At 34.2% G+C, this 12715-nt stretch overlaps 1 pseudogene; it reads left to right on the forward strand.

The window, feature by feature from the left end:
• Positions 1–12636, forward strand: part of LOC119188542 — a 51820-nt pseudogene extending 39184 nt beyond the window's left edge.
• Positions 12637–12715: the final 79 nt, after the last annotated feature.

Consider the following 12715-nt stretch of genomic DNA (forward strand, 5'->3'; position numbering starts at 1 on the left):
TCAAAAATGTTAAATCTTCTTTTATAATATAAATTGAAGTTTAGAACAGTGTTACCAATTAGATATACAAAATTTCATCCAAGACAACGCGCCCCACTAGTAATGGGCCACTAGGGGCCATTACTTTCCATTTCACCAATCGCATACGGCATACAATATGTGTGAGCTGTCGAAGGGCAGAGGTATCGATCACAAAACAATAACTAAAGATATAGAATATATATTATGTCTGAACCCGTTCTTTTGAGCTATTTGATAAAAAATATTATTGTAATTTACTATACAAATGTTGCCAGTTTCCTTAGTATCATTGTTACTATAAAACAGACCGGTTTTAAAATATTTTATTTGGATTCTCAAAACTCATTTTAACCGGCTTCAAAAAAAGGAGGAGGTTATCAATTGACGTGTTTTTTTGTATGTTTAGTTACTTTCAGAACTCGCTCATTTATGAACCGATTTGGAAAATTTTTTTATACGAAAGAATATCTCCAGATTGGTACCATAATTTATTTTCAATATCGCTTCAGTAGTTTGATTTAAAACTAAAAACTAGAATAATTAAGTCGTCTAAGAAATGAATTGCGAATTTAGCTTTCTGTGACGTTTTAGTTAAATTTTGCATTGAGTTTGGCTGAGTGTACTTCTCACATACTATATAAAGTATAACATCTTTTCCCATGTCAGGGTAGGCAGAGGCGTAACATTTCAGCGCGATAGTCGTATTGTGTGTGAAACATATCAGTTGTGTTTTTTGGGTTGTTGACTTACTCTTACATACATACATATATGTATATACCATCATAGCTTTTCCCTTTTTAGGGGTAGGCAGAGATGTAACACCACAGCGCGATAGTTGAATTTATGACGAAATATATCAGTTGTGTTTTTGCGTTAGGTTTGCTTGAATCTATTTCTTACATATATATATAGCATCACAACTTCACCATCACACCAAACACAACTATGCCATCGGACGGCTACAACACAAAAGCAAAAAATAAAAATAATTTTAACAAAATTATACCGCCTTCAAAACCACTCAAAACCAAAAATAATTTTACATAACAGATATATATTGGATACTAATTTTGGAGTCGGTACCTAATTAAAATTGCTAGTTAAGCTATATTTGTTGCATAGTCCATCTATGAGCTAAAAATAAAATTATTACTGAACCTAAATTATAATAAGTCAGTCGCGTCGCGTCGGTCCCAATAAAAATTGTTAAGTAAAAGTTTTTGCGGTTTCTGAAAATAAATTTGGCAACACTGGTTTTCGTGTGTTTTATCTTGTAACTACAGTGAGCATATACGCCTTTCTATTATATATTCATTGTTCAAATTTTAATGGCAAACAATAGGAAAAGCAAGGGAAACTTGGAAATAGGCGGACGTGTTTTTTTAATCTTGATAAAAATAATTAATTTTGTAAATATAAGTTATCAGTAGGGTTAAATTTTCTGTATATTTTGTAGATTAGTGTTTTTAGTTTAGTTCATCATTTTTGGTAAGTTTTTGCATATATTTAAACTGTAGAATAGTAAGGTCTTATGAATTTGCCGCCTGATCCGGGGCTTAGTCCCTCCGGCGGGCAACTTTGTCACAATTGAGACTGAAAAGTCACATAATTATGCCTCCGAGTCGGGTATGGAGACAGATGCATCTGCATCAGCCCGGCCTCTGAAAAGAAGTCGCCGACATGTATGCAAGCGTTGCAATAAAAGACGTAAAAACACGGCTCTTCTGATGATAACCTACATGGCTGTGATTGCGAAGATCTTTCTCAGACTAGTCAACCCCAATCGATTAACAAACTTATTACCTCAGAAACCCCGATTCCCGCGCAAACTGTAGGCAGGAAAGTATATGATGGTTCGGATAGTGCGCCTTTTGTTATTCACGTACAAAACATATTATTCAGGACAATGACTCTACCACTTTGCATCCACTTTCGTTTGGGAGATTCCTACAACGTAACAATTTTAAAAATATTATTAATGGTAGTGTTAAGAGGATAGGCAGAAATAAAATTTCTTTGGCTTTTTCTACATTTATTGACGCCAACTCTTTTATTACTCATGAAAATCTGTCTAAATTTAATTATAAGGCATTCATTCCGTCTTTTAACGTAACTAGAATGGGTTTAGTGCGTGGTGTGCCAGTAGAGTGGTCTCCGGAAGAGATAATAGAAAATTCATCTGTACCAATTGGTTGTGGACCTATTTTAAAAGTCCGCAGATTAAACTTTAAAACTTTAGTAGACGGCTCTATGGTGTGGAAGCCCTCTCAAACCATTGTATGCACATTTGATGGCCAAGTTCTTCCAAAACGAATTTTTATGTCCTACAATTCAATGCCTGTGGACCTTTATATTTACCCTACTATACAGTGCTTTTATTGCTGTCGGTTTGGGCACACTAAAATACAATGTAGGAGCAAACCAAGGTGTTACAAATGCGGCGATAGCCATACTGGGGACTCTTGTGACAGGGATGAACGTAATGCCAATTGCTGCTTATGCTCAGGTTTTCACTTTGCTACTAGTAAAGTATGTCCTGAGCTCTCAAGGCAGATACAAATAAAACCTATATGGCCCAGAACTCTGTATCTTATGCAGAAGCCAGTAAATTGCTCCCACCAGTGACTAAATCTTTTGCTGACACCCTTATATCTCAATCGCCCCGAGAAATTGAAACTTCTTCACCTATTACATTCAATCAACATTCTTCAAGTTATAAAAAACTGTTTTTCGCAAACCTCAGCCCCCAAGAGCCCTTCTAAAGGGTATAATAAGGAAGCCCACAACAATATTTTAAAAGAATTTAGAATTCCTGAGCCCACTAACGGCTGTGCCATCAATGAAGTACTTAAAGACAATACTGTAAAACAATTCAATATCATGGAATTTATTACGGCATTAATTAACCTTTTATCCTCATTTAACATATCACCGTCCAACGCTGCTTCACTTCATAGTCTCATTTCTTCGATATCACCCCAAAATGGACAATCAAGTTCATTTAATCCAATGGAATTGCCGCAGCGCAATAAATAAACTTTTGCCTTGTGTGAAACATGGTTCAAATCAAATAATATATTTAAAATTAATGGTTATACAACAGTAAGAGAGGATAGACCAGATGGATATGGTGGAGTAGCTATACTTGTGAAGGATTCAATTCCTTTCACTGTGGTTTCTCTACCATCACACAGTGAAGAAATCTCAATCATAGCTATAATTATAAATAAAACATGTATTATATCTGTATATATATCTCACCCTTCTCATTCTTCACTTAATGAAATTAACAGTATTCTTTCCACACTTACTAATCCTTATATACTGTTAGGTGATTTTAACTGCCATCACCAGTCATGGGGTAGTTCAACTTCTAACTCCTATGGGGAAGAACTACTCAATATATTTGATACACATAATTTATGTATATTAAATTCTGGTTCCCCACACGTCGCAGTGATCCAAGTCAGAACAATAGCGCAATAGATTTATCTGTCTGCACTCCTAACTTTGCTTCTCGTCTCACTTGGTGCACCCTTCCCTCAACATTTGGTAGTGATCATTTCCCTATCAAAATATCTTTTCCATTCCCAATCCACATTCACAACCTAGAATATCTCACTTAAAACACAAACTTCCACATAGTAAGAGCAGCACTTGGCTAAATTATAAAAATTATGTTGACAATCAGCTATCTTGTCTTCCAATCGTCAATAATGGAAATGAGCAGGATTGTGCAGAAGTATTAGCTAAAATTCTTGTTTCCGCTGCAGATGATGCTTTCCCAGTAAAAATAATCATTCATTTAGGAAGATCCCAATGCCTCCGTGGTGGGACTCGGAATGCACAGCTGCAGCTAAAAACGTAAAGAAGCTGAAATAGAATATAGTTTAAATATGACCCAAGAAAACTTCATATACCTCTCAGTATCATTACACAGACTCGAAAACTCTATAAACTGAAGAAAAGAGAGAGTTGGCATAATTTTTGCTCTGTCATTTCACCGAATCCTTCAGCTGTTTGGCGTAATATTAGGAGATTCCGGTCTGCATTTTCCGACCACACTACTTCCCGTATCCCGGATAATTTAGCAGGTGAATTTATAGATACATTAGCTCCTCCCTGGGTACCTCAAGAAGTTACTTTACAACCGGTAATTCGTGTGGAATCCAATATAACCCTGGGATGACGCGTCATTAAAAATCCCTTTCAATATTGAGGAATTGAAAGGTATCCTTTCTAATACTGTAGACTCATCTCCAGGTATCGATGGCATCCCATACTCATTTTTATCTAATGTTAGTCCCACTGTTCATTCTTATTATTTATCTCTTATCAATTCCGTAATGACAACAGGAAACATTCCTCAGATGTGGAAACGTCATGTGGTGTTGCCAATTCTCAAACCTAGTAAAATTCCGTCTGATATTTCATCATATCGTCCTATCGTTCTCAGTCCGGTTCTAATGAAAATAGCAGAGCATCTTATTAAAAATCGGCTAGAATGGTACATAGAAAATAAAGACTTACTGCCAAAAACTCAATACGGTTTTCGAAAAGGAAAAGTACATTCGACTGTTTAAGTATTTTTACTACAGATGTTCGTTTATCCTTCTCAAAAATTGCTCGACAGTTGCTGTATTTCTAGATATAAATGGGGCTTATGATAACGTCATATTATCTATCCTGCATAAGAAATTACAATCACTCAGCGTTCCAATAAATCTCTCAAATTTCATAATAAACATTTTACATGATCGTACGGTTAGCATTTCAACTACTCAGCAACAGTTAATTCGACATGTATGGAAAGGGCTTCCGCAAGGCTCGGTACTTAGTCCTTTGTTATACAATATATACACGTACGACTTGGACCGCTCTTTTAATAATGATGTTCAAGTTTTACAATATGCGGACGACTTACTACTATATTATAGTTCCCATTCAGTAGAACACGCTTGTTTAGTTTTAAACTCTGCTCTTCAATCTCTATCGTTATGGCTTCTCCAAAACGGCTTAGATATTTCCACTTCTAAAAGTGCAGCAGTTTTATTTTCCAAAAAAAGGAGTCCCCAAACAATAAACGTTATTTACCGTGATACTCCAATCCCAGTCAAAAATAATTTTAAATATTTAGGCGTAGTCTTGGACTCTAAACTTTCTGGTACTTCACATTGCGACTACGTTGTTAATAAGGTTGAGCGCCACATTAACATGCTAAGATGTTTATCTGGTGTGTGGTGGGGCGCCCACCCCATTCATTAAAACTTGTTTATAATGCTATAATTAGAAGCATTTTTGATTATGGTTCATTCTTGCTGGAACCAGGTGCAGCTTATTCTTTTAAAAATTAGATAACCTTCAATCAAAATCACTACGCATAATTACAGGGCAATGAAATCTAGCCCTATTAATGCATTGCAAGTGGAGTGTTGTGAACCTCCACTATGTCACAGGAGGCAATACCTTGCTGATAAATACTTATTTAAAATTATTCAATTTTCCTCCCATCCCTCTTTCCATTACTGGAAGCTCTGTCTAAATACTATTCCACTATACCTAGTCATCGTTCCCGTAATCCTCCATGCCTAATTATAAGTTATAAAAATCTTTTCCATCCCGGCTCCCACTCATCGTTTTAATAAATTCCCGCTCTTCAACAACTGCTACAACTCGTTAATTTTCTCTCCTAGTATAATTTATGACTGTGTTAATAAAACTGCGCCCAACATAAAAATCTCATTCAACGCATTTCTTGAAGAACGTTTTGAGGGCTTCCATTACCTGTACACAGATGCTTCTAAATTTTCATTTTCGGAATGTGTTGGCATTGGTGTTTTCACTCTCAATACAAGATCGTTCAAAAATTAAGCTTCCTCCGGAATCATCTGTTTTACTGGCGAATGTTTTGGAATACTGAAGGCTATAGAATATGTTCTTTTACTTAAATTAAATAAAGCTGTTATCTTTTCCGATTCGCTAAGTGCTCTACAAGCCATCTTTAAATTTCCTTTTAAATATAACGGTATTTTGCCAGTTATTCTCCAAATAAGAGAGTTGGCGCACAAATGTATTTTGAGGGGATACTTATTATATTTTGTATGGATTCCTAGTCATTCTGGAATCCACGGCAACAAAAACCGTCGACAAACTAGCTAAGGATGCGGTGCAAAGTGGTGACTTATTTCCATTTAAAACTACAGTCAAGACTTACAATCATTGCCGAAATTTTTTCTACGAGACTCTTGGAAAGAAACATGGTCATCTAGTTGCATAATGAAGGGCCGCTACTACTCCGTCATCCAGCCTCAGATCCCAACGAAACCGTGGTTTTCAGAGTTAAGTTTGACAAGGTCGAGACTTCTATTCTTATTCGTATTAGGCTTGGTCACACTTGTGTCCCTGCTCACCTCGCCAGACTCAATATAGTAAACAGCCCTATGTGCGTTTGTGGATCAGATGTCGGCGACTTAAATCATATTCTGTTTTCTTGCTCTCAATTTGACCGTACATCTATGATTTGCTCCCTTCTAGACCTTTGTATTCCTTTTCCATCTTCTATCCTCTCTTTACTTGGGTACAAAATAATTTTTCTGTGTATAAATGTATTGCATCATTTTTCATTAAGAACAATATAAAATTGTAATTATTTCATCCTCATCCATCATTAGTGTTATGTTTTTGTAAATTGTATTTTTTATTTAATTTTTATTTTATGTAAGGCATAGTTTTTCCTTTTTCCTTTCAAACCCTCCTGATATCTCCTTTTCTAAATTTCTTTACCAGTCTTAATTTTATATCTCAAACTGTTTCCCTACCTTTGTCCTATGCAAAAACCGTCAGCAAAGAAACCTAACATTGCAATCTCAAGCTGCGCAAGCCAATATTATGAATATTTGCAACAACTTGTCTTTGGCTAAATGCACTACACGTGCGAAGCCATGAAGAAAAAAAAAAAAAAAAAAAAAAATGGCAACAATAGTCCGATTCTAGTCGAAATGACAATTATCAAATTGATAGATATATTTGATTATGTTTAAACGTGATACTTTTTATAACAATAGTATAATTATCTATTTTACATTTTCTTTCGTTTAGACGTAACTGCTCCATAAATATCCCAATTTTCTGTTTACCGTTTTGCATCTCCACAAGAAACTTCAAAAAATAACGATAATTTCGTTATGTGTGATAAAAATAGAAAAACACAAATCAACTCCACCGCCTACGAATAGAAAAATACGAAATCCGTTCGACAAACATTTGATAGATAAACTTCACAAACCAATATGCAGGTGTGTTTAGAACTTTGTGTTACAAAAAAAATTATGTGTATTTTGTATGTACAGTTAGGACGTGAGTGCTTTGATTTATTTATATTATGGTTTCGTTTGTCACTAGTCCGGGCATGTGCAAGATATACAAGAAAAAGAGCAGTGGTTCTTTCCGTTGGGATATAGACCAAGCATGTACATTAGTGCCCGAGGACATCGTAGCGTGCAACAGCCAATTTGAACCGTCTCCAGATCCGGCTCTCGAAAGAATCGCCGAGGAGGCGACTGACAAGTAAGTAATGGTATAGATATCATAATAATTTCTATTCTATTATAATTGTATTATAATTGTATGCTGAAGACTTTTTGTTTGTTTGAACGCGCTAATGTCAGGAACTACAGTTTCGAATTTAATAATTCTTTTAATATTGGATAGCCCATTTATCGAGGAAGGCTATATAACATCATTCTATGTACAACAGGAGCGGAGATTCAATGAATAATGTTCCAAAAAAGGGGGACAATTGATTCCTTTTGAGTGATTCCATTCTGTGCGATGCGTAAACAGTTAAAGTTACTTAACAATCATGGAGAATGACAGAATTGTTCCTCTTAAAAAGTTCTAAAAATATATATTAAAACAAAATCCTCCACCACATCTGTCTGCCTGTCTTAATATGACAAACCTAAAAACTACCTAATGGATAATATTAATTACTTTCGAGGAAATTAGGTATGAAAATAGTATGAGATGCCGGGAAGGACAAAGGCTGCTTTCTATTGTGGTATAATATAATATATAGGGACATTTATCCTGGAAAACTTTCACATAAGTGAAGCAACAAGCAAAAGCCAGTTGTTGGTAAACCAATTCCATTCTAACAAATTTGTAATATTTCAGTCATTTGGTAAGCAATTTTAATTTTAAATAGTGGCACAACTATTATACAATATGTGTATGGATGCTAGTTAATATTTCTCTGTCTGTGTTTCATAAATTGACCTTAGCATTATATTTTTCATTATAAAGATGGCAGCTATAAACATCAAATATCTTGAGTAAAATACTTTAAAAAATCTTGTAATTAGTAAATAATCTGTAAATTATACTTTTTTTTACAGATTTTTCTCCCAAGAAATGGTAATGCCTAGTCCTCTTGAATCTTCCAAAAAAATAAAACCACTGTTGCAAACATCCTCCGAAAGCTGTGTCCAAATAAGCAGCATCATTAGTGAAGAAGTTGTTTTAACTAGAGAAGGTAAGATCATGTTTAGTAAATTTTTTATGAAATGAATAAGAACAATGAGTTACTTAGACATTTGCATATTTGTTTCAGACCAAAACTTCAAAATGTTTTAATAAGATTGTGGATAATTATTAATTTGAAATTAAATCTTAATATAATTCAGTTATGTTAGGAATTGGAGTTGTAATGTAAAAATTAGGACCTCAGTTCTGACACAGTATTTATTTGTATAATTGATCAATATCATGGAATTTGTGACAGGAATATTTATAGTTTTGTTATTGTAAAGTAATTTTATTTTTGTGGCAGGGTTTAGTAATTCATAATTGTTCATCTGAAGTAATTCTAAAATCATATTATTTACCTTCTTATTTTTTTATTTTCCAGAATGCAATTCAAAATTGATCATATATTTTTTTTTAGTTTCAGCTCAAACAGTATTAACTCTACCACCAGAGCTGCCTCCAGAAGTAGAGAAAATACTACAAAGTTTTTGCACTTTTACCCAGGTATCTGCATATTTTTTTAACATACCATTCATAGATGAATACATACACAATAAATAAACTTATATACAAAAGCATAAAGACAACAAAAACTTTAGTGCATATGAACTGGCACAATAAGTACAAACCTTTTTTTCCTCCATTTTCAATGTGGTATTATTCCAAATTGAAATATTTTGATTAACAGAAATGACTGTGATTACTGTATACCCTTGATTTTTGTGTCTCCATCCAGAGATGTGTTAAAGGATTTTGATCTTTGAGTATGATGAACAATACATCCTAAAACCTGTTTCAACACAATTTTGAAGGGACCAGTTAAATAAGCATCTTAAACAGGAAAGTTTTTATGCAGAATAGGGAAAATAAGACATCATTTGTAGCTAATTTTGTGTAGGTATTGAATTATATATTTATGAAGTTATTATAATGTTATATATGTATTTTTAAACCAAGTTATTTTATCATAATTTTATTATTTATAAATGTTACTTAAACCAAGTGATTATCTAAACCTTATAATTTGTTAATGAAACAAAAGCTAGCCATGAAAGCTCAAGATTGTGCATAATAAAAAAACACAGAACATTCCTACGTTTTTGGAGCAACATGGAATTTTTGCCATATCACTAGTAAATATAGCAATTCTGACCCATCAGCATTTGCACATGCCAGGGCAGTAAGCCTTCCTTTGCTTGCTCTGCCTGATAATAAATATAATTCATTGATTGTTTTGAGTTGTTCATAAATAAACACAGTCCAGTTACTTATGTTGCAGGATCAAAACATATCAGGTGAATATGAAATCACAGCGAATGGGTCACTTCGTCGTAAATTATTCTTTGAGGAACACAGTGATATGGACCATTATGATTCAGAGCAAACTGATGATGAAATACATGTGGAACAGAGACCCCCATCTAGCTATGAATCTCACACACCAGTGGCATTTAGTCCTGACCTGGTAAGCATTTTAACATGAACAAGTATTTTTTTTTTATTTGTAGATGCATTTTATTTAATGTTCACTGGGAAACATAAACAAGAATTATGATCTAGATTATAAAATCTAAAGTAATATTTTTATCTACAAATGTTTTCAACCAAGATCTGTGTTAATAATGAGTATGAACCTCAATGGCCATAGTTTAGATAATAGTATTATCCACTGATTTGGATAAGAAGGTTAACATAGCAATTGCTGCATATTATATTTCCTTAATCACACCTATATGCTTGTTATGATATAATTACTGTATCACAAATTTCCTTGATCTCAAATTGTTATCAGTGAATACAGGAAAACATGCACATTCTTATTAGGAAGTATGTATCTTTATCAAGAACCTTGTTGCTATAAGATGATGTATTTTTCAGAGCCAAAATCTAGTCGCAAAAGGGATGAAGCGAACTTTTGGCACACCTCTGAAGAAAGGTTTACCTGCTACTACAAAGCCTTGTTATCGTAACAAGATTTTGGATGTTGTGGATTTTGGGGAGCCATGCTTTAGTCCTATTGAATTTAGAACACCTATACGGAATGATCAGCGATCGGCTACGTCGTCGTCTTTGGCCTCTGCTTCAATTTCACCAGTTACCAAAGCAGCTTCCAGTGATGAAGAGGTTAGTAAAGCAATTTTCACTAATTATGCTCATAGGATATTTGTATCTGTGTTATAGCAATCACTATACACAATGTATAAAGTCCACCATAGTGGATCACATAAACGTTTGTAAAAGATAGAAGCTTTAAGAGGACCAGGTATAAGCAGACCTGCATAATTGTGCCACACTTGCGAGAGGTAGTCATTTGTCTTCTGTCCATATTTCTGACTCCATATGGATGCCACACTACTTACCGTCAGATGCTTTCTAGTTATTATTGTCACTTATAACATATTAATGTATATGTATATTGTTTTAGAAGAACAACTTTACCTCACCTGAGTCTGAATCAATGGCTACATGTCTTGATTGTGTCTCTGTACCAAAGGCGAATAAGAAAGGTCCATGTCTCTGTAAGCTAACACCGAACAAGATAAAGAGAAGTGCATCTCTAAAAGAGTCTCCACAAAGAAGCAGAAAAGGATCATTCTCTTTTTCAGAGAAACGCAGTCTTAGTTTGTCGAATCTACATCGCAGTCGGTCTGTGCAAAAACTTGATTTCAGCATGGACATGAGCATTGATGGGTCGACACAAGATCAATCGCAAGGTTGGTTTTGAGTCACTTCACCCATTGTATTTAAAAATTCGATTTGAGTCAATAATTTCCATAATTTTTGTTAATATTTATTATTTGTAGAATTGTTTATGCATCATTAATTTAAAGGCTTATTAAATATACCAAAGAATTTATTGAACCAATTGAATATATTTTCATTTTAAGTGTGCATAAGACTTCATTTAGGCAATCTGTCATTTGCACTACTAACTTTTTATTCAGCCATTAACATACCTAATTTTCACCAGCAGATTCGGAATCCAGTTTGCAACCAGACGCCCAAGCGACATGGTCGATTGTAGAAGAAACAAGCATACACCATCTCGTTGATGTTGTTTCGTCTAAAGAGCGACTAACAGATTTACGATCATCTACTAAAATTCAGACTGTGAATATATTGGATGACACACCTATTAAGGGGAAATGTAAGAGCAATGTGCTTTCGCATGAAATCAGCAAAATTCGCGTGCCAATGCCACTGAGCCCATTGCAGATGTCATTGGACAGTAGTTTAGATAATAGCGACAACCCGCTCGGCTTGGAGGACAAGAAGATAGATTTTAACAAAGTTGATCTCAAGTTTTTGACTGAAAATGCGTATAAATTTGATTTGACCAACAACGCGACTAAGGTTGGAGCTGATTGCTCAACTAGCTTTAAGAGAGTTGATAGTGGTTTCAATGAGAACACGTTCTACGCAAACGCATCTAGTTATTATGAAAGTGCCATAAAACCGTCAGAATTGACCGTGACTAATACGTCGCAATTAAACACTGCCAAAGGTGCATTGAAAGAAATATCTAATGTCCATTGGATGAGAGTTGATAGTGGATTCAAGGACGAAAATTCTGCTGATAGTATGCAGTTCTATCCCGTGCTTGACAGTTCAGTGAAAAAAGTACAATAGTTTCCATTTTACAAAAGCCAATACTGACGGAAAAGAGAATGTACCTAATGAAGATTTCGAGAGATTTCTTGTTCAACCCTCAAACAAGGACACAATGTCTATGTCAGACATCTTCACTGATGATATGACTTTCAATTGCAATTTTTCTTCAACACCATCCAAGAACAAGTCACGCAGAGTACATTCGTAACATTAGTTTAATTTTTAGTGACTAGTTTTGTTAAAAATTATGAATTTATATGCATTTATGTAGTTAGATAATAATTTAATTTTTTTTGACGCTTCTCCATTATTAGTGGATGATTTTTATAGGATTATTTGAAATTGAGGTTTTGTAAAAGAATATGACTATTATAGTGGATAATGTTTTTGCATGATATATTTTTGTGACTTTTGAGGTGATGTGTGTTTGTTTACTTGAGTCAAGTAATAAAATGAAATAAAGTTTTAAGACTGAAACAAGAATACTTATGATTTCCTAAATAAATTATTCTTCAAAAAACTGCTCATTTAGGATGTAAACTAAAAACAAACTTTA

This window comes from Manduca sexta, chromosome 26 (assembly GCF_014839805.1).
Source record: "Manduca sexta isolate Smith_Timp_Sample1 chromosome 26, JHU_Msex_v1.0, whole genome shotgun sequence".
Classification (NCBI taxonomy): Eukaryota; Metazoa; Arthropoda; class Insecta; order Lepidoptera; family Sphingidae; genus Manduca; species Manduca sexta.